Source organism: Gekko japonicus, unplaced genomic scaffold (genome assembly GCF_001447785.1).
Source record: "Gekko japonicus isolate JY-2015 unplaced genomic scaffold, Gekko_japonicus_V1.1 scaffold407, whole genome shotgun sequence".
NCBI classification, from domain to species: Eukaryota; Metazoa; Chordata; class Lepidosauria; order Squamata; family Gekkonidae; genus Gekko; species Gekko japonicus.
The window spans coordinates 492,412-513,935 of NW_015172563.1; the positions used below are offsets into that span (position 1 = coordinate 492,412).

At 41.0% G+C, this 21,524-nt stretch overlaps 1 protein-coding gene across 4 annotated transcripts in view; it reads right to left on the bottom strand.

Moving 5' to 3' along the window:
- EPB41L2 (erythrocyte membrane protein band 4.1-like 2) overlaps nt 1-21,524 on the bottom strand; it is a 127,062-nt gene that overhangs the window by 95,077 nt on the left and 10,461 nt on the right. The window lies entirely within an intron of this gene.

Sequence of the window (21,524 nt, forward strand, 5' to 3'; positions counted from 1 at the left end):
TCAGGTGTTCGGATTAACCAGAGTTGTTTTCTCAACTCCACTAACTTTAGGATCATGGTTAGTGAGAAGAGAACAGAGTATAATGTTTGTTAGTCTGCATTCTTGCATTCACACATCATAATTAACTGAAATTCATTATAAGCATGATTCTCTGGGGGAAGGTTGGGGTGGAGTAAGGCACTCATAAATAGGGATGGGCACGAACCGCAAAAACACAGTTTGGTTCGTGGCTAAACCACCAACCAAACTACCAACTGAACTGCTCTCTGACTAACTGGTTCGGTTCCTGGTTTGTGGGCCCAGCAAACCTCATTTAAAGGGACCGCAGTCCCTTTAAATGGTGGTTTCAGAATGCAGCAAAAACAGCTGAGCAGTGAGAGTGCTCCCAGCTGCTCAGCTGTTGGGCCTTCTTGTGCAGACTGTAAAGTTTAAAGGGACTGTACATGAAAGCCGGGAAACAGGGAGCAGCCTGTCCAGGGTCAGATGCCACTTCAACAGGGGAAGCACCTGTCCTTCCCAAGGCAATCAAGGAAAGCCCAGGCACTCACCCACCCTCCTCTGTCACCTGAGGATGCCTCCTGGACCTCGCATCAGGAACTCACCCAGGAGACCAGTGGAAGAGAAGGCCAACAGCAGAGAAGGGAAGGCCAGCTGAGGTGGTCGGCGGAGGAAGACACCCAACCCATGTGGCCCCTGGGCTGGAGTGGCCTCCTTCCCTGCCAACACCACATCCCCCCACCCTGGGCTCCTGGAGTGGGCCCAGCCACTGTACTGCTGCCATGGCCTGTGGCTGCGCCCCTGCTGCCACTGCGTGGCTCACCGCAGCAGTCTCCTCCACCGACTGCCTCTGCTGGCCAACCCTTCTCCACTGCTGGTCTCCTGGGTGAGTTCCTGATGGGAGACCAGGGGGCAACCTTGAGTGACAGGGGGAGGGTGGGTGAGTGCCCGAGTTCTCCTGTATTGTCGGGTAACAGACAGGGGCTTCCCATGTTGAAGTGGCACCTGACCCTTTAAATCCCTGCTTTCTGCTCTGGCCAGAAAGCGGCACGAATCCCATGAACTGCCTTAAAAGTTCGTGGAAGTCTTTGATGTGGACCTATGGAATTCAGTTCCCGAACCACAAACAGGGCAAAATTAGTCACAAATTTTCCTTCGTGGTTTGGTTCATGTCTATCCCTACTCATAAATGCAGAAACAAACCTAGTACAGATTTTTACTTAGCTGTGGTTAAGTATTACATGAATGAACCCATATATTAACACTTATGTGTCCAGGGAGATCATAGAATGTTAAGAGTTGGAAGGTACCTTGCAGGTCATCTAGTCACCAACCCCTTGCACTCTGAAGGAGCATAGCCGAAAGATAGCCCTACAACATACCTGAAAGATGTTCATCCAGCCTCCACTTGAAAATGTCCAGTGAAAGAGCATCCACCACTTCCCGAGGCAGTCTGTTCCACTGCTCAACCACTCTTACAGTTAGGAAGTTTCTCCTGATATTTAGCCGGTAACAACTCCCTTGTAATTTCCACCCATTAGATCTAGTCTTGCAATCCGGAGCAAGAGAGAATAGATCTGCTCCATCTTCTACATGACAGCCTTTCAAATACTTGAAGACTGCAATCATGTCCCTTCTAAGCCTTCTCTTTCTCAGGCTAAACATACCCAACTTTTTCAGCCTTTCCTCATAAGACTTGGATTCCAACCCTCTCACCATCCTGGTTGCCCTCTTTTGGACACACTCGAGCTTGTCAACATCCTTCCTAAAATGTGGTGCCCAAAACTGGACACAGTACTCCAGGTGAGGCCTGACCATAGCAGAATAGAGAGGAACTACCACCTCTCGTGATCTGGACACTATGCTTCTGTTAATGCATTCTAAGATTGCATTAGCTTTCTTCGGAGTCACATCACACTGCAGGTTCACATGTGCGGCTGTCAAGCCAAGTCCCTCCCATTCTACATCTGTGCATTTGATTTTTTTGATTTTTTTGTACCTAAGTGTAGGACTTTGCACTTATCTCTATTGAAATTCATTCATCTTTCAACATTAACAGTATTTTAGATAACGAAATATGCTAGTGTTTTAATAAAGGACACTTTCACCAGACCACCTTTGGAAACAAGAAAACAGTGGCGAAAATACAGATGAAACTTGCAACAACCTTATAGGAAGAGAAATCTTTTCTTGCCCATGTATTTTGAATAAACATGCATGTTCAAGGGAAAATGCCTTTAAAAATTAGGGAGGCAGTGCTCATGGACAAAACAGCTCTTCTAAAGGTGTTTTTGAACTGAAACATATCTACTTCATTTATAGTCCATCCTTTTCAGACTCAATGCAGATTAATAATTTATCTGTAATGTTGCGACTGACTCATGGCGATCCCTCAAGGGGTTTTTGAGGCAAGAGGTGAACAGAGGTGGTTTGCCATTGCCTTCCTCAACATAGCAACCCAGGTCTTCCTTGGTTAGAAAACCAGAAAGCCCACAACAATACAATAAAAATCATTTACATGGCAGAAAGGCAGGGTATAAATAATAAGTCAATAAATAATAAGTAAACATTAAAAACTGCAACACTATCCCTTTCAGAAAAATGCCCCCCCCCCGAAAGTTCCTTTTTGCACATTCTACAGAAGGATGCTAGTGAGAGCCTTCTGATCTCATCAGGTGGGCTATTCCTCCAGGTGGCAGCCACAATAGAGAATTCTTGGGCATGGTAACCACCAGTCTCACCCATTTGCAAAGTAACAAACACAGCCAGAAAGAAACTATCAAACAGTCCCTCCCTCCCTTCCCTACCTCCTCTGAAAACTGCAGTCTTCCACCTCTGGTTTTGATTAAAAGAACAAGCTTCAGGGACAGAGGCAGGAAAGTGCATTTCAAACTAGTTTGGCCCTGCTCACCCCAGTGAGCCTGCTCAAAACTAGTTCAAAAATGGTGACTGATGTAAACAGACGGAAGGCTGAGACTGCAGTAGAGCAAACTAGAAAGGGAGTTCAAGGTCAGAAAGAAGTGGGAAACAACTAATTGACTATTGGCTCTAGCTATTTCCTTCATGCTGAATCCCACAAACTCCTTTTATGAGGCTGTATCAACATGTTTGGTTTTATTACTTTGTCATGAGCTGGCCTGGAAACTAAATTTTAGACATTTTTCTCAGTAAATAACTGTCCAACTATGACTGCCAGTCAAACAGTTTCCATTTGTTACTGAAAAGCCTTTCAAAAACTCTCATTAATTCAAGAATTAAAAACCACAAGCCATACACACTATAAGGCTCCTCAGACCATACTCTTCCCACCCCCCTACACTTAGTGGAGTAATAAGGGGGGCTGAGCTCTCACATTTCTGTCCTTTCAACAAGTACAAAAACGAATACTTGAACAAGAAATCCCATGTCTATTTGAACCCAGGGGCACCCCAAATACTTTAAATCGAAAATGCTAAAATAGAAGGGGCGTCAAACTCATTTCTTATGAGGGCCGGATCTGACATAAATGTCACTTTGTCGGGCCGGGTCATGTGTGCCATAAAATGTAATGCCAGATACTGGAGATATAAACTTTATAAAGGTTACAGGCAAACCCAATTAACAATATTATTTTTTACTCAAAATACAAACATGCTTCAAATACAATCACTTTTGATATATAGACATTCTGAGACTTTCAGGAAAAGAAACTGAATACAAAGTCTCCAGGGTGCAGGCAGAAAATTACCTAGCTTAACGGGAGCAATTCAGTTTTTACCTCGAATTGCACAATCACATGGAAGGAAAAGAAATGAAGTGATCAGATCACGTGCTTCCAGTTGTTCTCATAATGTGAAGGGCTGCCCTGCTTCAAATGGAAAGAGGGAGGTGTGTCCCTGACTTTGTGGAAGGGGGAAAATGCAGTCTCTTCTTGCTCAGCACAGTTAAGAATACTCTGCTCAAGGGTCAGCTTTGTATTGGGGGAAAGGAGGAATGATCCTCTTTTCCAGTTTCACGATCCCTGCTGGGGCAGACTGGGTGCCTCCGCGGCTTCTCATGTGCACAGAGACGAGGCAGGGGAAGAATGGGAACCTGCCCTTGGATTCTGAAGCAGTTCCTCTCAAGTCGTTGGTTCTTGGGGCCTCCCTGACTTTCTGATGGGAAAAAAGTTTAGGAAAAAATGCATTCTCTTCTTGCACAGCACAGTTAAGAATATTGTGCTAAGAAAGAAGAGAATCTATTATTTCTATCTTTTCAATTGAGATTCCCTCGAGGCTTTGTACCCGGGGTAGAGGAGGAACGATCCCCTTTTCCAGCATCACAATTCAAGCCAGGCAGGCCAAGAATCCCCACAGCCCATTCCTCCTCTCCCCCAATGCAAAGCCTCCCCACTGGGCTTCTGGGCATCCCTCACTGAATGCACCTGGGGTGGTCCATTCCCCCAGCCCACCCCAGGTACCCACTTTTGCTGGGCATTGTCCAGCTTGGTTAGAGAAAAAGCTGCCCTGCCACGTGCCGTGGGAAGGGAGGGAAGCCTTGCAAGACTGCAGTTGCGGTGGCCCCCCAACTTACCAGGGAGGCTGACACTGAAGTAAACTCCTGCGAAGGAGGTTGTTCCACCACGCAGTGAAGTCATGATTAGAGTGGCTCTCTCTCTCTCAAGCAATCTCCTGTTTCCTCCCTCACACCTCATGTTCCCTCCCTTGCATGCTCCCAGGCCGGATAAAAGCGCTGGATGGGCTGGATCTGGCCCACGGGATGTATGATTGACATTGTGCTAGTCTTTTCAATATGCAGCACTGGGGGCAGATCCCACATTCTCACATCCGTAAGTAGAATGTAGGGTAAAAAAACCATTTAAAAAAATTGAATCAGTTTATTTTATAATATCTTTAGATAAAAGACAATCTTAATTAAGATACATTATAGCAGCAGGTGGAAGACAAGTCCAAGCAACTTCAGGGTCTCACCGCAGGGGTTCTCAGGGCACAGTCCAATGTCACAGCCCAGTCCAATATCACACAATCCAGTTGCAAGGTCAGAAAGCAGTCCCAGGTCTCAGTGCAGGGTCAAATCACATGTTCCAAAGACAGGGTCTGAATGCAGTCCCAAAGGTAAAGTAACAAAGTTCCACAAATGAATCTGAAGCAGGTCAGGCAACTGGTGGGGCTGTCAGGAAGGCTGCAGACACATTGAACCGGCACTGGCTCTAGCCTTATATAGGGCATTTCCTTGAAGGAGAGGCTGATCCCACTTCAAGCTTGTCTCCACAAGCCAAGTCAGCTCCTTTACTATTGAGGAGTAGGGGGGCAGATCCTGCAATGACTTATTCATTTCCCCTGGCATTCCTCCAGCAGAGGGGAAGCCTTGGGCTGCCAAGCGCACACTCCTGAACCTTGCCCAAGCCTCACCCCTTGCTCTTCACCTTCTCTGCTCATGGGGTCCTTCAGGAGACTGTGGTGGGTCTGGCAGTGGGCAGGTCCATGCCGGAGCCTTCTGGATTGAGGATTCAGTTGGCTCAGAGGGAGGAACCAATGCTAACTCGGGGTCCCTGAGACACAAGACCCATAAGGAGAGTCTGCTAAGGCAGGACCTGTGAATGGGTTGTCCTCCTCCTCCTCCTCCAATGAGGACTCAACCCTGCCCTGGAGTTCAAAATGGTTTGTTAAAGATTAGAAAGTCTGGACACTGGCACCTCCTCCTAAGGAACAATATGTTACATTTTTGCCACTGTTGTGTTTGAGCCACAATATAGCAAAATGTTTTCTGGTGCATGTGAATTTAAGCAACGCCCTTATGTCCATGAATCCTCCTCCTCCTCCAATGAGGACTAATCTTCCCCATGCTAAACCAAGGTGGTCCATGACAGTGGTTCACAACATGAAATACCTGGCATAACGACTGGAGTAAAGCTAAGCTGCATGCCTCCCTGAGTTGCGAACCTTGTGCTAGGGATGGACGTAAATGGTCCATCCTCTCCAACAACTCCTCACTCTTCTTTGTAGCCTTTATACTCTCATCACAGCAGCCAAGCAATTGCTGGGAAAAGAGTAAGCTGGCTACAGAGAGTAAAACCACCACCTCCACAGCAGGCACCCATGAAAAGAGCAAGATGGCTGCAGTGTATGTTTGTGTGTGTGTGTGGGGGGGGGGGTACTCTCAGGTCTCCACAGTCAACTTGCTCCCCTTCAGGAACCTTGTCAATCCCTCTCTTGCCTGACCTTCTATGCCTCTTGCTGGGAGACAGCAAGATGATGGAAGAAGTATTGAGGTTAACTGGTGTGGTTAGTCCAGTCACCATTAGTTACCAGAGTGCTAAAATAAAGCTACAAACGCAGGAGTGTCACTTTACCAGGTTACTCAGCTTACAAAGCTACACAGAGCCACAATGCAAGTTTAGAAGAGAAATACTTCTCTGTTTGTTTGAGAATAACACTTTGGATAAGAAAGAGGAGAGATTGATAGATTACTAACTTACTAGCTAAAGGATGGAAGCGGGTGGCGAGAGGCCCATCTGCCTCATGATGCCAAGAGAGGACCACATGTCCCTCTCTTGGTGCTTACAGGTAGAGAGTAAGTCTTCATTCAGAGAGAGAGACAGAGAGACAGAGAGACAGAGACAGAGAGACAGAGACAGAGAGACAGAGAGAGAGAGAGAGAGAGAGAGAGAGAGAGAGAGAGAAAGCAGGAAAGGGAAGTTGATCCCTGAGAACACAATCTGCATTTCAAAGAGGACCGTGGCAGAAGAGTAGATACAGGAAGAAAGGTCAGTGGGCCTTTTTATTACCTAGCTATCTACCCTCTCTTGCCACTCAGTCTGGAGGTCTGAAACAGGGGACATCGCATCTGGAACTTCCAACAAAGAGGACAGATACACAAGGGCTGGCTTAGGTTCAATGGTGACTGGGAAAGAGAACCCTCCATGCTCAGAGGTACTTTGGTAATTAAAAAGGTTATAGTTAATATCTTATTTTATGTGTATGTTTGGGGTGGCACAGAGCATATAGTAGTTCTGTAGCTCTTTTGTTGTGTGTGTTAAGTGCTGACAAGTCGCTTCTGACTTAATGGCAACCCTATGGATCAACAACTTCCAAAATGTCCTATCATTAACAGCCTTCATTCATGTTCTGCAAATTGAGAGCCCTGGCTTCCTTTATTGAGTTAATCCATCTCAGTTGGGTCTTCCTCTCTTCCTGCTGTCTTATGGATGCTGGTAATTGTGAATATGGCTCCCTGTGAGCTATGGAGCGTGTACCACTGATTTAGGCTAATCTTTCTAACTGCCCAATGGGACAGTGCTCAGTCTACTCTAAAATATATCATCAGAGATTCTTAGTTTTAAAATTCTCACTGTGGATTTGTGTCCCCAGAGATAACAATTTGGTTAACAAAAATGTTTAGAGGTGAAAAATATATAATACCTTGACTGTTTTGCCCCTCTGAGAATTTCTAAAAATGAAAAATGTCAGAAAGTTAAACTAATGGAAGATTGCTGGGATTAAAATATTTCTGGACAAGGTGGTGAAATTTGAAGATAAATATGAGAAGGCAGGGGCAGGAAGTAGGGCAAAAAAGAAACTGAGCAGCATATACCATTTTGAGTGTAGCCTTCATTGATTCGAGAACTACCATACTGTTCTGTCACTAGAAGGGAAAATAGGAAAATTATGTGGCAATGATTATTTTTCTCCTCTTAATACTGCATAGCAAAAAGTCCTCCAAATAGTAAGGCTTAGCCAATTGAATCAGAAATAGTTCACCTCCCAATAACTACATGAATATTGGCTTCAGTTACTTCTGGAAAATGAAACAGCTGATCAGTTTTTTCCAATATAGTAATAAAAAATAAGTTTTCAAAATGAAACACTTTTAAAGTATACAGCGCCTTCTAAAATCAAACCTATATTTATTTATGAAGTGTGAGAAACTAATGTATTAAGGTTGTAACAATGAAAAACAACGTACTTGTGTATGGAAAGTCATGATATTTACTCTTCCTGATTATTGGTTTGATGGTTATTTAAATCAATTTGATTTAAATCAAATCAAAGGAGTAAAGTTTGAACTCAGCTGCCAATATTTTTTCAGTGAGGTAGTCACCTACTCCTGCTCCTCTTTTGGTCTCTCACTTCCCAGGGCAAGCCCCATCTCCCTTCCAACCTATAAATGAGCTCTGTGTCAGGAAATGAGGAAGTAATCTCCCATGCTGGATATGACTGCACTATTGAGGACATGTGCTAGATTCTTTTATATATTCCATTCTTTAACACCTTAAAGAATCAGTAGCACCTTAAGAGCAGAAGGAGAATGCTCACCCTATGCACATTTCTATCATTGCATCAGGATGGGACATTCCCAGCTGCCTGGGTGCAATGTTTTCTCACCATATGTGATCAATTAAGAAGTGATTTATTATTATTATCATTATTATTACTATTTTCAATTTATGAAGCACCCCATTCCTGGGTGATATACATCAACGATAAAACACCAGATAAAATCAAATATACAGTTAAACATGTAATTAAAAAACCTAAAATCCAAGATGGTGCCTTAATATTATTTCTGTACGGGACTGCACCGCTGCCTCATGGGAGGAGAAAGAGGGAGGTAGGGTATGGTCACACCATCACTGTCCTCAACCAAAGCCCAGCAGAACATCTCTGCCTTACAAGCCCTGCAGAATTGCATTAAATCCCACAGGGTCCTGATGGTGTTTGGCAGAGAGTTCCATCAGGTCGGGGCCAGGACTGAGAAGGCCCTGGCCCTAGCTGAGAACAGCTGGACATCTTTGGGGCAGGGATCACCAGCAAATTATTCTCCACTGATCCAAGTGCTCTCCTGGGGACATACCGGAGGAGACAGTCCTGAAGGTACGTGGGTCCCTGATCGCTAAAGGCCTTGTCAATGCTAAAGCCTTGAACCTGACTTAGTATTCCACTGGGAACCAGTGCAGCTGGCACAGCACAGGTTGTATATGTGCTGTCCATGGTATTCCTGCTAGGACACGCGTTGCCCCATTCTAGACCAGATGGAGCTTCCGAGTCAGTCTTAAGGGCAGGTCAGCATAGAGCAAGTTACAGTAGTCTAGCCTGGAAGTAACTGTTGAATGGATTACTGTGGCTAGATCAAGGCACGACAAGAAGGGGGCTAATTGCTGTGCTTGGCGTAGATGAAAGAACGCCAGCCTGGCAATATTCGTGACCTGGGCATGTAAATCTGTCATATATTATACAGCACTGTCAACAGAGATTTCCCCCCCTCTCATCTTTTTTCAGCTTCAGGTTGGTCTTTGTAACACTTATGATACAGATGAACAGAGGCCAAGAAAAGTTGACTTTCCCATGCCCTCCGGTGAGCTCAGAAAGCACACATCTCCAAATCTTTCATTGGACTACAGTGGCTCAGCACATTGTTAGGAAGCTTTCCAGTAATGTTTGTCACAGTTTCAATATTTCCGTTGACTCTTATTTCACTTTGAAGGCCTTTGCAATGTATTCCTATATCTATTGTCCCAAACAAACAAAAAGATCCCACTCTCCTGATTTTTTTCAGATTCAGCAGCCTAAACTCAGAGTGAAACACTAGCAGACAGATATTGGTAAATGATAAAATTATTTGTAAACTGTACCCACAAGGAGAAATGTTGGGCTCTGAATGCTTTATATTAGGGGCTGGATTAGAAAGTAGTCATTATTCTACTGTAAAGGGCATTTCTATATTCTATATGCACATATTCTATATGCACATTCCTATATTCTATATGCACATAAAGTTAAGGAAGCTCTTACACCTAAGATATTGCCAGAACTACTGGCACGTTTTGATAAAAAGTAGATTCTACAGAGACAGCAAGTACATCATCAGACAAATGGCTTTTAATTTATAAGGTATCACATTTCAAGAGGGAGGAAAGGAATAACAGCATGTGGAAATTTGGGATACTCTTAGGGAGAAAAAGTGGTTGAAAGGGAATATTATTTTTGACTGTTTCTTCAGCATACTCATTTAGCATAAATCATTTGGAACAAATAGCTACATTTTCTTCTTGTTTTTTTGTCCCCAAAAACTTCCCAATGGACAGGCCTAATTTAGGTTACCAAAGCCGTATGACTACCTTTTGCTGCAAATAAAGTTTCATCTTTCCTTGGTCTATACCACACTGACTTTTACTTTTGCTGTGGTCATTAAAATAATAATAATAATCATCATCATCTTAAATCACTAGTTACCAAAGCACTAATCACCAAAGTCTTTCCTTATATACATAGATTCCCACCGAACATTGCTTCCCTGCAAGCCAATCATTCCCAGTAAAAACATTTCAGAAAAGAGGTCAGAAACCATAGACATATTTGCTATAGCCTATGGCATCTGATATACAGCACATTTTATCCAGGGTACCTTTCTTCAAGCAAAAACCAAAAGAAAAATCAAAATTATAGCACCAGTTTGCATACAATAGAAAGTGCTCTTTAGAAAGAAGGCTACATGCCATATTAAAAGACATTAATGGTATATAGTCTCATAAGTTTGAAATATTTCATAGTACTATGTCCAGTGCTGGATTTTGTCTCAGGTGATATCTCTTAACACATTGTTCAGTTGAATCCTCAGTCATACAAAAACACACGGATTAAGTAGCCATGTGTGAGTTTTATCTTTGAGAAACATAAAGCCATCCTTAAGCAATATGGACTGTATTAAAGAGCCTACAAGAAGCGCCCAAGCGAAAGGCAAACATTCGGGAACTTTGCAATTTAAAAAAAGAAAAGTAAACATCCCCGAAAATGGCGATCGAAAGCGGAGAAAGACTGAGATGGAATTTAAGCCTCCTTCAGGAAGTGAGAGGCTGGTCAGGTCATATGACCTGAATACCACAGACTTTACCAAATTGTGAACTGTTATGGCAACCCCTATTGGTACAAAAAAAAAGATACTTGTTAAACAACAGAGCCAACAATCGACAATCAACTACATGATTCCAAAGACAAGCGTTATGAAGATGGGAGAATCCTCAATAAGCTATAAATGACGTTTTGGGGCCAGTTGAAGATTGAAAGCAAAGTAAAGCGAAGGGACTTATACCCAATCTACATAAAGGGAAAAAATTGCCAGGTGATTGTGGACAGACTCTCCAGAAGAAAATTAGGCCCTAAAAGGAAAGAACTGAAACTGTTTTTAAGGCTGGTTAGACTTGCCGTAATAATATGGACCATTAGGAGAAGAAGATAAAGATTGTAATAAAGGAAGGGGAGATGAGATAGTATATATATGTTTGAAGAAGTCCTGGTTTTAAGAGGGGGGGGGGAGGTTACCAATTGGGGGAACAACATTTTTAAAAATTGAGATGCTGATGTTTCCTGATGTTTGCACTGGTGAAAATTAATTATGCTCTTGTTTGTCTCTTTGAATAGTCTGATTAGCTGGAATGGATATAAGAGAAGCGATACAATTTTTGATCACCTTCAATGTTAACAAATCTTAATTGTCTTAAAGCCAATTTTGTAAGCAATGTATGACCTCTTGGGTTTTTAGTGGTTCTCTTTACTTTCACCTGTAGTTTGTAGTTACCCCTCCTTGTTTCTTTGTAGTTTATAGAAAATGCAATAAAAAATCCCCTGTGGGGGGCCAAAAAAAAAAAAGAGAGAGAGAGAAACATAAAGCCATCCTGTAAACAGAAAAATTCCCAGAACTCTAACAACTATAGTTCAGTTTTAAAGTTTATTCTCTCGAGAAAATGATTTAACATTTTCCTGCAGAATAAGCCAAGTTTAGTAGATACTTGCGTTACATCAACCAACATAAGGTCAAATTCAATTCCAAAAGGGACACAAACTGCTCTCCAACTATACAAGCTTGCCAAAAATATGCACTGGTGAACTGAAATCCTATTCAAATGAGGTCAAGAAGGAACTTGCTGTTATGTTTATCACATGATGAGCAGCACTGTCTGCTATTCACTGCAGTTGCATTACAATGACCCAAGTACTGAATGATGTCCATTTACAATGTCAAATACAGGAAGAGCAAAGAAGAAATTAATGTTTTTCAGATTTTAGTGTAGTCTGTGCACATTTACTTGTTGACAGCAGCATACTTTTGGGCCACCTAATCTCCAGTTAAAGGACTATAATAATACAAAATGGCATATGTACTTGCATATGTTACAGAATGCCCCAACACGTTAGTATAACTCCAGGCATCAAGCCACCAGCATGAGAGTAGTACAAGCACCACCATGCAGTTAGCCTGCCTGCCATTCCCACAGGACAGCAGAAATGCTTCTACCTAAGGGGAAAAGCAATGATAACCCTATGCTGTAGAAATTCTTTTCACTATATCATCAGTCCTTGATGCCACTTATTAACTATGCGTTGAATTCTCCCAATGATCTGCTGGTGGACGCTATCTTTCCCATCTTTCTCCAACTACCTTCTGTGACCATGGGACCCTCAGACAAAAAGCTATGTAGGTTAGGGGGGGGGGGCTGCTGCAGTGAGAAGAATCAGGCAAGGTCATCCCTCTTCAGTCAGCAGAATGCCAGTGGAATGTTTTTTATTTGAAATATTTCTACACTTCTTGTTGGCTACAGACCCGTAAAGGAATCACAGTGGTCAAATGGACAGGCTAAAAAAACACTGTGAACAAAAACGCTTAAATACAACTCATCAACATACTCAGTTCAATTTATATGTGCCTTGTAGATCGGTCTATGGTTTGTTGTTGTCATCATTTTTTAGATAACCAGTATTTATCTGAGGAAGAACTGTATTCAAAAGTAGTAGAAGTATATTCAGAAATCTTGTCCCAGTGTCTTCTTCACTTACCTCTTTGACATTAAAGGAATTATACCCTTTTCTACAACAGAGTAGATGTTGTAATGATTATGTTTTTGTACCATAGTACATGAATTGTTTCTTTCTTAATGAGTACATAATAATACTTGAATCCAGCATTTTCTCTTTGATGAAAGGTTGTTTATACTTTTGTATTTCTTGGTAACTGCTATAGATTTTTTCCCTCTGTAACAAAAAAATCAATATAATATATGACATATCACTATAATTGTTTGACAGAATTTTTTAAAATTTTATTACATTACATTGTTGAGTTGTATTTAAGCGTTTTTGTTCACAGTGTTTTTCTAGCCTATCCTACAGGTACTTAAAAGCAGCAAAAAACAGCAATCTAAAATATACTTGAAGTCACCAGTAAAACACACAAAACTCAAAGCTAGAAGAATAAACTTATTATAAATTAATAAAGCCAGCAGAATTATAAGGTACCACACACCATTTAAAAAAATCAACTTTAATCGAAATAAAACCCAAAGACCATCTTAACATTTTAGATTATCACCCCATCTCTATTTAATATACAGATGTAGAAACTCCACTCATGCTCTTCTCAAACTCCTCCAGGGCCCTGCGGGACCTTCTACAGTTCTGCAGGGCCTGCAAAACGGAGCTCTTCCGCCAGACCTTTGGAGCTGCCACCACCACCACCACAATTACAACTATCGGTAGCACTAGTAACAACTGACAACCATGGTGGAAGCCCTGAGCCACTAGTCCCTGTGACTATTGCCTGTCCTAGTCCCCTCCAATTTAAGCAGACCAATAGAACCGAAGTAAAATACTGGAATTGCTAGCACTTTAATATTGTTTGATTTTAATATTGTTTTATACTATTGTATTATTTATCAGGAATTGTATTAATGTAATGAATTGTGTTTTATGGATTATGAGAATTTTTATTCTGTTGTAAGCCACCCTGAGCCAGCCTAGGCTGGAAGGGCAGGATAAAAATCAAATAAATAAAGCTCTTTTTAGCCTCGTATTTACCATATACACAGGTCACCTGTTCATCTAAGTACATTCATACCAGTAACTGTTCACTGCTACAAAGCTGTTATGCCAAACTGTGTCAAAACCTTGGCTGATGTCCAGGCATATTAGTTCAACATTTGCTTTTGAACAAAGACTGATTTCATATAAAGGTTGACTATTTAGGTGCTGGAAAATCATTCATTAAATGTTACATCTAAATTATGCCAAACTGTAGGGCTTTTTTTTTAAACTACATAACGATCAGTAAAAAAAGTTGAATGAATACGCATTGAACAACCACTGATCCACATCTAAATGTCCAGCATGTACTCAAACCATTACCAATGGTGTCTGGATCCTGACAAAAGCACAAAGCTATTTCAGAACGATTGTTTTAGAAGGTTGATACATGTCAGCATTATGTCAAATGATAGATTCATGACAAATATTTATATACTACATTCTCAAACTAGTCTGAAGTTCTTCACACACATTACTCAGTAATCCTTACCACAGAACTGAAAAGCAGATCAGAATCACTCCTGTTTAACAGGAGGGATTATCTAAGGAGGCTTATCTAAGATCACCCATTTTGTTTACTGCCACAATGAAATCTGAAGTGGAACCTTCAAGGCACACAACCCATTCTCAGGTATTGTGCTATGCCGGTTCCTTAGTACCAGTTCTACAGCTATATAATCCTGGTTCCATGCTGTCAGTTTCTGAATTGATGTAAAAAGCAACAATATTGTTTTCTTAGATTTTTATTCCATCCCTCCTCTACTCGAAAGCCACTTTGGTGTAGTGGTTAGGAGTGTGGACTCTATCTGGGAGAACCAGGTTTGTTTCCCCACTCTGCCACATGCAGCTGCTGGTGTGATCTTGGGTCAGTCATAAGTTCTCTGAGGGCTGTTAACATAAGAACATAAGAGAAACCAATGTTGGATCAGGCCAATGGCCCATGTAGTCCAACACTCTGTCACACAGTGGCCAAAAATACCAGATGCCATCAGGAGGTCCAGCAGTGGGGCCAAGAGTAGTTCCCAAAATAACTCTCTCAGCCCCACCTACCTCACAGGGTGTATGTCGTGGGGAGGGGAAGGGAAAGGAGACTGTAAGCTGCTATGAGACTCCAAATGAAGGGTGGGGTATAAATTCTTCCTCCTTCTCCCAATCCAAATTATAAATAGGGCCAGAGGGAGTCCCTGGTTACCCAGCGAGATGCTCAGGAAACAGGACTATGTTATAACTCATCTACAAATTAAAGTGGGTTCCCACAATCATTCCTCTCCTCCCACAATGATTTCTTTTTCAAATCTTCATGAGGCAATGTCCTTCAAGCTCTGGGTCACATGAAAAATCCAACCCATGTCCCAAACTGCATATTCCACACAATTTAGGCTTGTGGTGTTCTTGCTCACAGATCACTCTTCACAAATGTACCAGTCACAGAAAAGACTGACTCCATCAGAATGGAACAATTCCTAAGTGATATTTTAATAGAACTTACCAAATTACAAAATCCCAAAAGGACTTCTTTCCTGATGAAAAAAAGGGGAGGTTATGTAGGAACCCTAACCAAAAAACAAAAACAAAAACCCTCATATGAAATATTTTATCTTTGGAATGTATGAGGTGCTTTTTAAAGCAGGGTTTTACTCATTCCATAAGTGTAGCATGAAAACATTTGAGACTTATACAAACTTTTGAAAACTTATACAAGACAATCGACTACAGCATTAGATAACAGTAACTCTACTCCATTAAAGACAGGCACAAGGACATTTGATGTTTATATGTCAATTTTGGCATCAAATATACAATTATTTAAAAGTTCAGCATGTTCATGTTATGAAGTTTTACTTGGTATCCAAGAATGCTGCTAGTCTTATTATGACTGTATAAAACTATTTCTATACAAATATTTTCCCTACTTCTCAGGTGGCAAAAATTAAGGCACACTGGATAAGACTTGAATTCTGGTTATATTCGCAGATTGGTTTGTAGAAAACTACAGCATTTCTACTTTTAAATTCCATAATTATGCCAAATAGTACAATTATGTATGTTAAATTATAGTTTAAATTATAGTTAATCTGCTCTACATTGAAGCAGTAAAAATATGCTTAGGTTTAGCAGGAAATACTGCACCTATTTCCATTTCCCCCAACATTTGAGTGGAGAGGGACTCACCAAATACTGGAGGAGATGCAGGGTTTTCCTATGGTTCCAAGTTCCCAGAAATCACTACTCCATTCTAATCCCAATGATTTCAGTGGTATGTTTGTACAGGATTGCCCTGCAAGTTCCCGAATAATGCAGTTTATGTAAAAATTAATTATGTAAATAATGTAAAATCAAATTTAGCCCCACAAGAAATAGGAATTCAAGTAGATCAAAAGCCTCATTTGGAATATTGTGTGAAATTCTGGTCACCATGTAACAAAACAGCCCCACTCTGAACTGCAAGCCATATTCTACCATGCTCTCCAAGGTGTCTGGGCACCAGTGGCCATCCAAAGTCTCTGCCTAGCACATGCCACCCACCTGGCTTCCCCCATACCCAGAGAGGTTTTTCTCTCCCTCTCTCAGTTCAAACACTGCCACCACCTGGCCTTCATAGGAATTGCCCACTAAGAGGCCCAAGACTCCCAGCTTCTCTTCCTTGCATTGCCATTCTAAAGTCTCACCTTATGCCGGTGTCTCTCACTACCCAGTGTCTGGTTACTACAGGGAAAGCTTATGGCCTTGTGCACCACTGGGAGCACTAATTTGCAAGCTGACTGTACTTTCCCTTCTTCCTGGTGCTCCTTTTAAAATAACGTGCCTGGAACAATGGAGATCTATGTACTACGGAGAACCACTACTGGCATTAAAAGCAAAAGCTATAAAGCATTAATAAAAAAGAAAACATCTACATGACTACCATCAGCACAGCCACAGACTGAGCATGGGATCCAAAAGAAAAGTGTAAAATACAATTCCTCTGTCCCTCCCTTTGTACGTGCTCTAGCGAATGTTAAAATAAGGCAGGCTCTTTAGCTTAAAGGGTTACCGTGGTTCTAAAGGGTTCCCATTACTGTGAAGTCCCTGCTTAGTCCTGTACATAGCAATGGCCACCTCCAGCAGACCCCAGGTGAGAGTTCCCTCTACCCTGATGAAATCAGCACAAAAGAAACCCTCATGCCCAAGAGTTTTCCTGAAGGCTCCAGGAAAAGACTTCTCTAGGATTTTCAACCTCAAAAACTCTGTTCCTTGCTAGATGTCACTTGTCTAGCTGGAGGGTGTGACTTGACTATCTCATTGTGTCTAGCCAGATCTCCTATTTGCATTTATAAAGCCCTGTTGGGTGAAGTTGGTAACCAATTGACTTTCCTTCCTCCTGCCTGTACTCTGCAAGAAAGGGAAACTTTTTAAAACTCAAGGTGAAGGTTTTACTCCATTCAAACATCCAAAGAAAAATCAATTTCTTCACACAATGTACTTCAAAAAAGATAGTGCAGACTTGGAAAAAGTACAGAAGAGGGCAACTAATGATTAGGGGGTTGAAGCATCTTTCCAATGAGGAAAAGCTGGAGAGTCTGGGACTTCTCCGTTTAGAGAAGAGATGACTAAAGGGGGACATGGTAGAGGTTTATAAAATTTTGCATACGATAGACAGAGTGGGCACAGAGAACATTTTCTCCCTTTCTCAAAATACTAAAACTCAAGGGCATCCAATGAAGCTGATGGACAGTAGAAATAAGAACAGATAAAATGAAATACTTCTTTATCCAACAAATCTGCTGCCAGAGAATGTAGTGATGGCCACAGGTATACATAGCTTTAAAGGGAGATTAGCCAGATACATGGGGGATAGGTCTGTCAGTGGCCAATATCCATTTACTAAAGAAAACCAGAGTAACTGCTTGGCCACTGTGTAAGACAGGATGCTGGACTAGATGAACCACTGGTCTGATCAGCAGGGCTGTCCTTATGTCCTTCTCTTACTGAACTCCTTTCTAACTAAAACTAAAGAACAGCTTCATAAGAGAATTTAAAATGTAAAATGAAAGAAGTTTATGAGATTCAGTGAGAGCCAGTTTGGTGTAGTGGTTAAGTGCGTGGACTCTAATCTGGGAGAACCAGGTTTGATTCCCCACTCCTCCACTTGCACCTGGCTGGATGACCTTGGGCAAGCCATAATTCTGGCACAGCTGTTCTTGAAAAAGAGCACTTTCTGTCAGAGTTCTCTCAGCCCCACCTACCTCAAAGGGTGTCTGTTGTGGGGAGGGGAAGGGAAAGGAGTTTGTAAACCACTCTGAGACTCCTTCGGGTAGTGAAGGGCAGGGTATAAATCGAAACTCTTATTATTATTACTAAATAAGATTTAGTGTGACTACTAAATAAAAGTTGCTCTTTTCCTTAGCAAAATCAGAAAGCAAGACCTAATTGCCATAAATATTACACAGATCAAATTGTTGCTGAGAATGTTACACAGAATGGAGATAGGGTGGAACGCTTTGGTTGTCATTACACAATCCTGTAACAATTCTATTGGCAGAAGTAACGTGAAATGGGGATGAGTAATGCAAGTACATTAGGAAATAGCAAGAGGAACACAGAAGTCTGTTGCAGGGATCACACGAAATGCTTGATATTTTATTGAGGATATTTTCTTTTGTATCCACCAAAAGAATGAGATTTGAAAGCTCTAATCATTGTCATTCTTAACAGCCAATTGTCAGAACTTAACTTGCTACATTTATTCAGGGAAATTAAGTGCTCAACATAAAAGCAACACAGGGTCACATCATCACCATAAGAGACCAACTGCAGACCTGCTGTAAGGTTTTTCTTCATAGGACTCTCTGAGGGGTGTGCAGGAGCACAGCAGCCTTGAATTTGGGGTAAGTCAGAAATAGAAATGGGAAGGCCCCCCTCCCTTCCCTCCATCTTTTTCCTAAGCTATTTTTTCTCAGAAAAATTGGATTATGGAATATTTTCTTTTACAATGATAAGTAACATTACAAGATGTTCATATATTTACGATAATATTTCTAAAAATTATGTTAACATGAAGACTTTTATGTAAAACTATGTGAAGTATCAAATCATTGCAATTCCTGTACACTGAGGATAAGCAAATGCTGGAATACAATTCAAATACTGAGGAAAATACTGAGAATACAATTCTCAAATGCAAGAGAAAGATGCATTTCTGTCTCTAGGGGGAACTGTAGTTGTCACAAGAAAAGGAAAAAGGTTTCCTTTTTGTTTGTGAGCCTTTCAGGACCTTGTAGTTCCATTTGTAACAAAAAATAAAATTTTAAAAAGTAAATTCAATTTGTTATTATTTTCTGAATAAGTTGTACTTTTCATATATCAAACATGATGCATTTATGCCAAGCCAATTTATGCACACTGCATTTTATGTTCCCAAAGTAACAAAGTGACTTTCAATCTGTAAAGAGTATTAATACTGTATTTTTTTTTCAATTTTTCTAAAAAAGGTCATTTTTTTCAGGGAGGGGGGAGGTTTTTTTCCCTATGGCTTCAAAATTTCCAAAGAAGAAAAAGACAAAATGATACAAAGGAACCTCAATTCTAATAAATTATGGAGTTAAGGTATTTGATTCAAAATTGTTGTCTCCTGTTCTTTCAAGTTTTCTCTTTTGTGAAAAAAACATTCAAAATATAGATTTCTACAGTACTACCTGAATTTTGGAAATTATGTTACTGCAGTTAAACGAGGCCAGGGGTTCCCAATGTGGTGCTCATGAAACCACAATGCCCACGGGACACTTTTCCTGGTGCCCGCCAACTGTTTTTAAAAAGGCACACTGCTTCTGACAGACCACTGGGGAGCTGATTGGCACACAGGGCTTCTGACAGACCACTGGGGAGCTGATTGGCTGTACAGATTTTTTAAAAACTGATTCAGCTGTAGCTGTCACCACAGCAGAAGGATCTCATTGTATGACCAAAGATAAACTGTGTGCATGTAGGAAAATATTTTTAAACTATCTTGTCACGACTACTCTCTTTTAGTTGTAGCTGGATTGTGTCTTTAACTTTCTTGTTATTTCTCTCTTTCTCTAGCTATGTAACACTGCCACCAGGAATTTAATTCCAATCTTATTAATTAACCTTTCCCACAGTATTGTGCTCAAGCTCTTAGGCCCCTTCACTGGTCTATGTGGTCCTGAGGATGAGACTCTTATATTTTACCAACATATGACTCCAGGTTTTCATAAAACAAAATAAAGCTTTATTTATACAAGAAGCATATTGATTTTAGGATTATACAATTTATTTCTTCCGTAAATAAAACTGTGGATGTTAATAACTTATGACTAAGTTGTCACCCTCTTTCACTCCATAATCACTCCTCTTTATCACATCCTTTCTCCTCAGAATGTACATTGTCCAAGCTTTAATATATATTGCTCAGTCAAATCTTTCCCTTTCTTTTAACTCAGGTTTCTGTCAGCTTCTTTACTTCACATTCTTATAATACTTTGACAATATTAGGATTTGACTCTCTCTAGTCACTAATATGTCCTCTGTAAGTATTACTACTTTCTTCTCTGTATTACAACTTTCTTCTCCAGAATCCTAAAGCCTTTCACAGCACTCTGCTGGATTCAGAAGACTGAACTTTTTCTGTTGACCAATAGCTATTTCTTCCGTAAATAAAACTGTGGATGTTAATACCTTATGACTAAGTTGTCACCCTCTTTCACTCCATAATCACTCCTCTTTATCACATCCTTTCTCCTCAGAATGTACATTGTCCAAGCTTTAATATATATTGCTCAGTCAAATCTTTCCCTTTCTTTTAACTCAGGTTTCTGTCAGCTTCTTTACTTCACATTCTTATAATACTTTGACAATATTAGGATTTGACTCTCTCTAGTCACTAATATGTCCTCTGTAAGTATTACTACTTTCTTCTCTGTATTACAACTTTCTTCTCCAGAATCCTAAAGCCTTTCACAGCACTCTGCTGGATTCAGAAGACTGAACTTTTTCTGTTGACCAATAGCTACTGACTACTAGAGACTGTTAACAGCTGTTTTCTCTCCCTCTCTCTTTACTTTTCTTAGCTCCACCCATACACTCTCAATCTCTCCTATACCAATCACCTCACTCACCCCTCTCTTTCACCCCCCTTTCTCTTCTGAAACTTACCAACATGTAAAGAAATGCATATCTACAACCTTGAATCATTACAAACCTGTTAATTTTAAAAGGCATCTTGTTAAAGTGAGCTACCTCCTGAAATGTTTAAGTTACTAGTAGTTATGCAGGCTCACATTCCCTGTTGTTTTGTGGGTGGTGCCCCCTGTCTTGGTAGCCATTTTGGGGTTGCACCCACCATGCAGTGTCAGAATTCCAATGGTACTCACAGGCTCAAAAACATTTGTGTCCCCTGCTCTAGGGTCTCATGCATAATACAATCTTCAGACAATTTTCAAAAGCTTTGTATTTTACAATAAAATCCATCTACAAAATATTGCAAAATATATTTACTTTTGGAATTCCAAATGAAATCCCTTTTCCCTTCACACAGAGTAAGAACACAAGAACGTAAGAGAAGCCATACTGCATCAGGCCAATGGTCCATCCAGTCCAACACTCTGTGTCACACAATGGCCAAAACCCAGGTGCCATCAGGAGGTTCACTAGCAGGGCCAGACTGCAGAAGCCCTCCCACTTTTGCCCCCCCAAGCA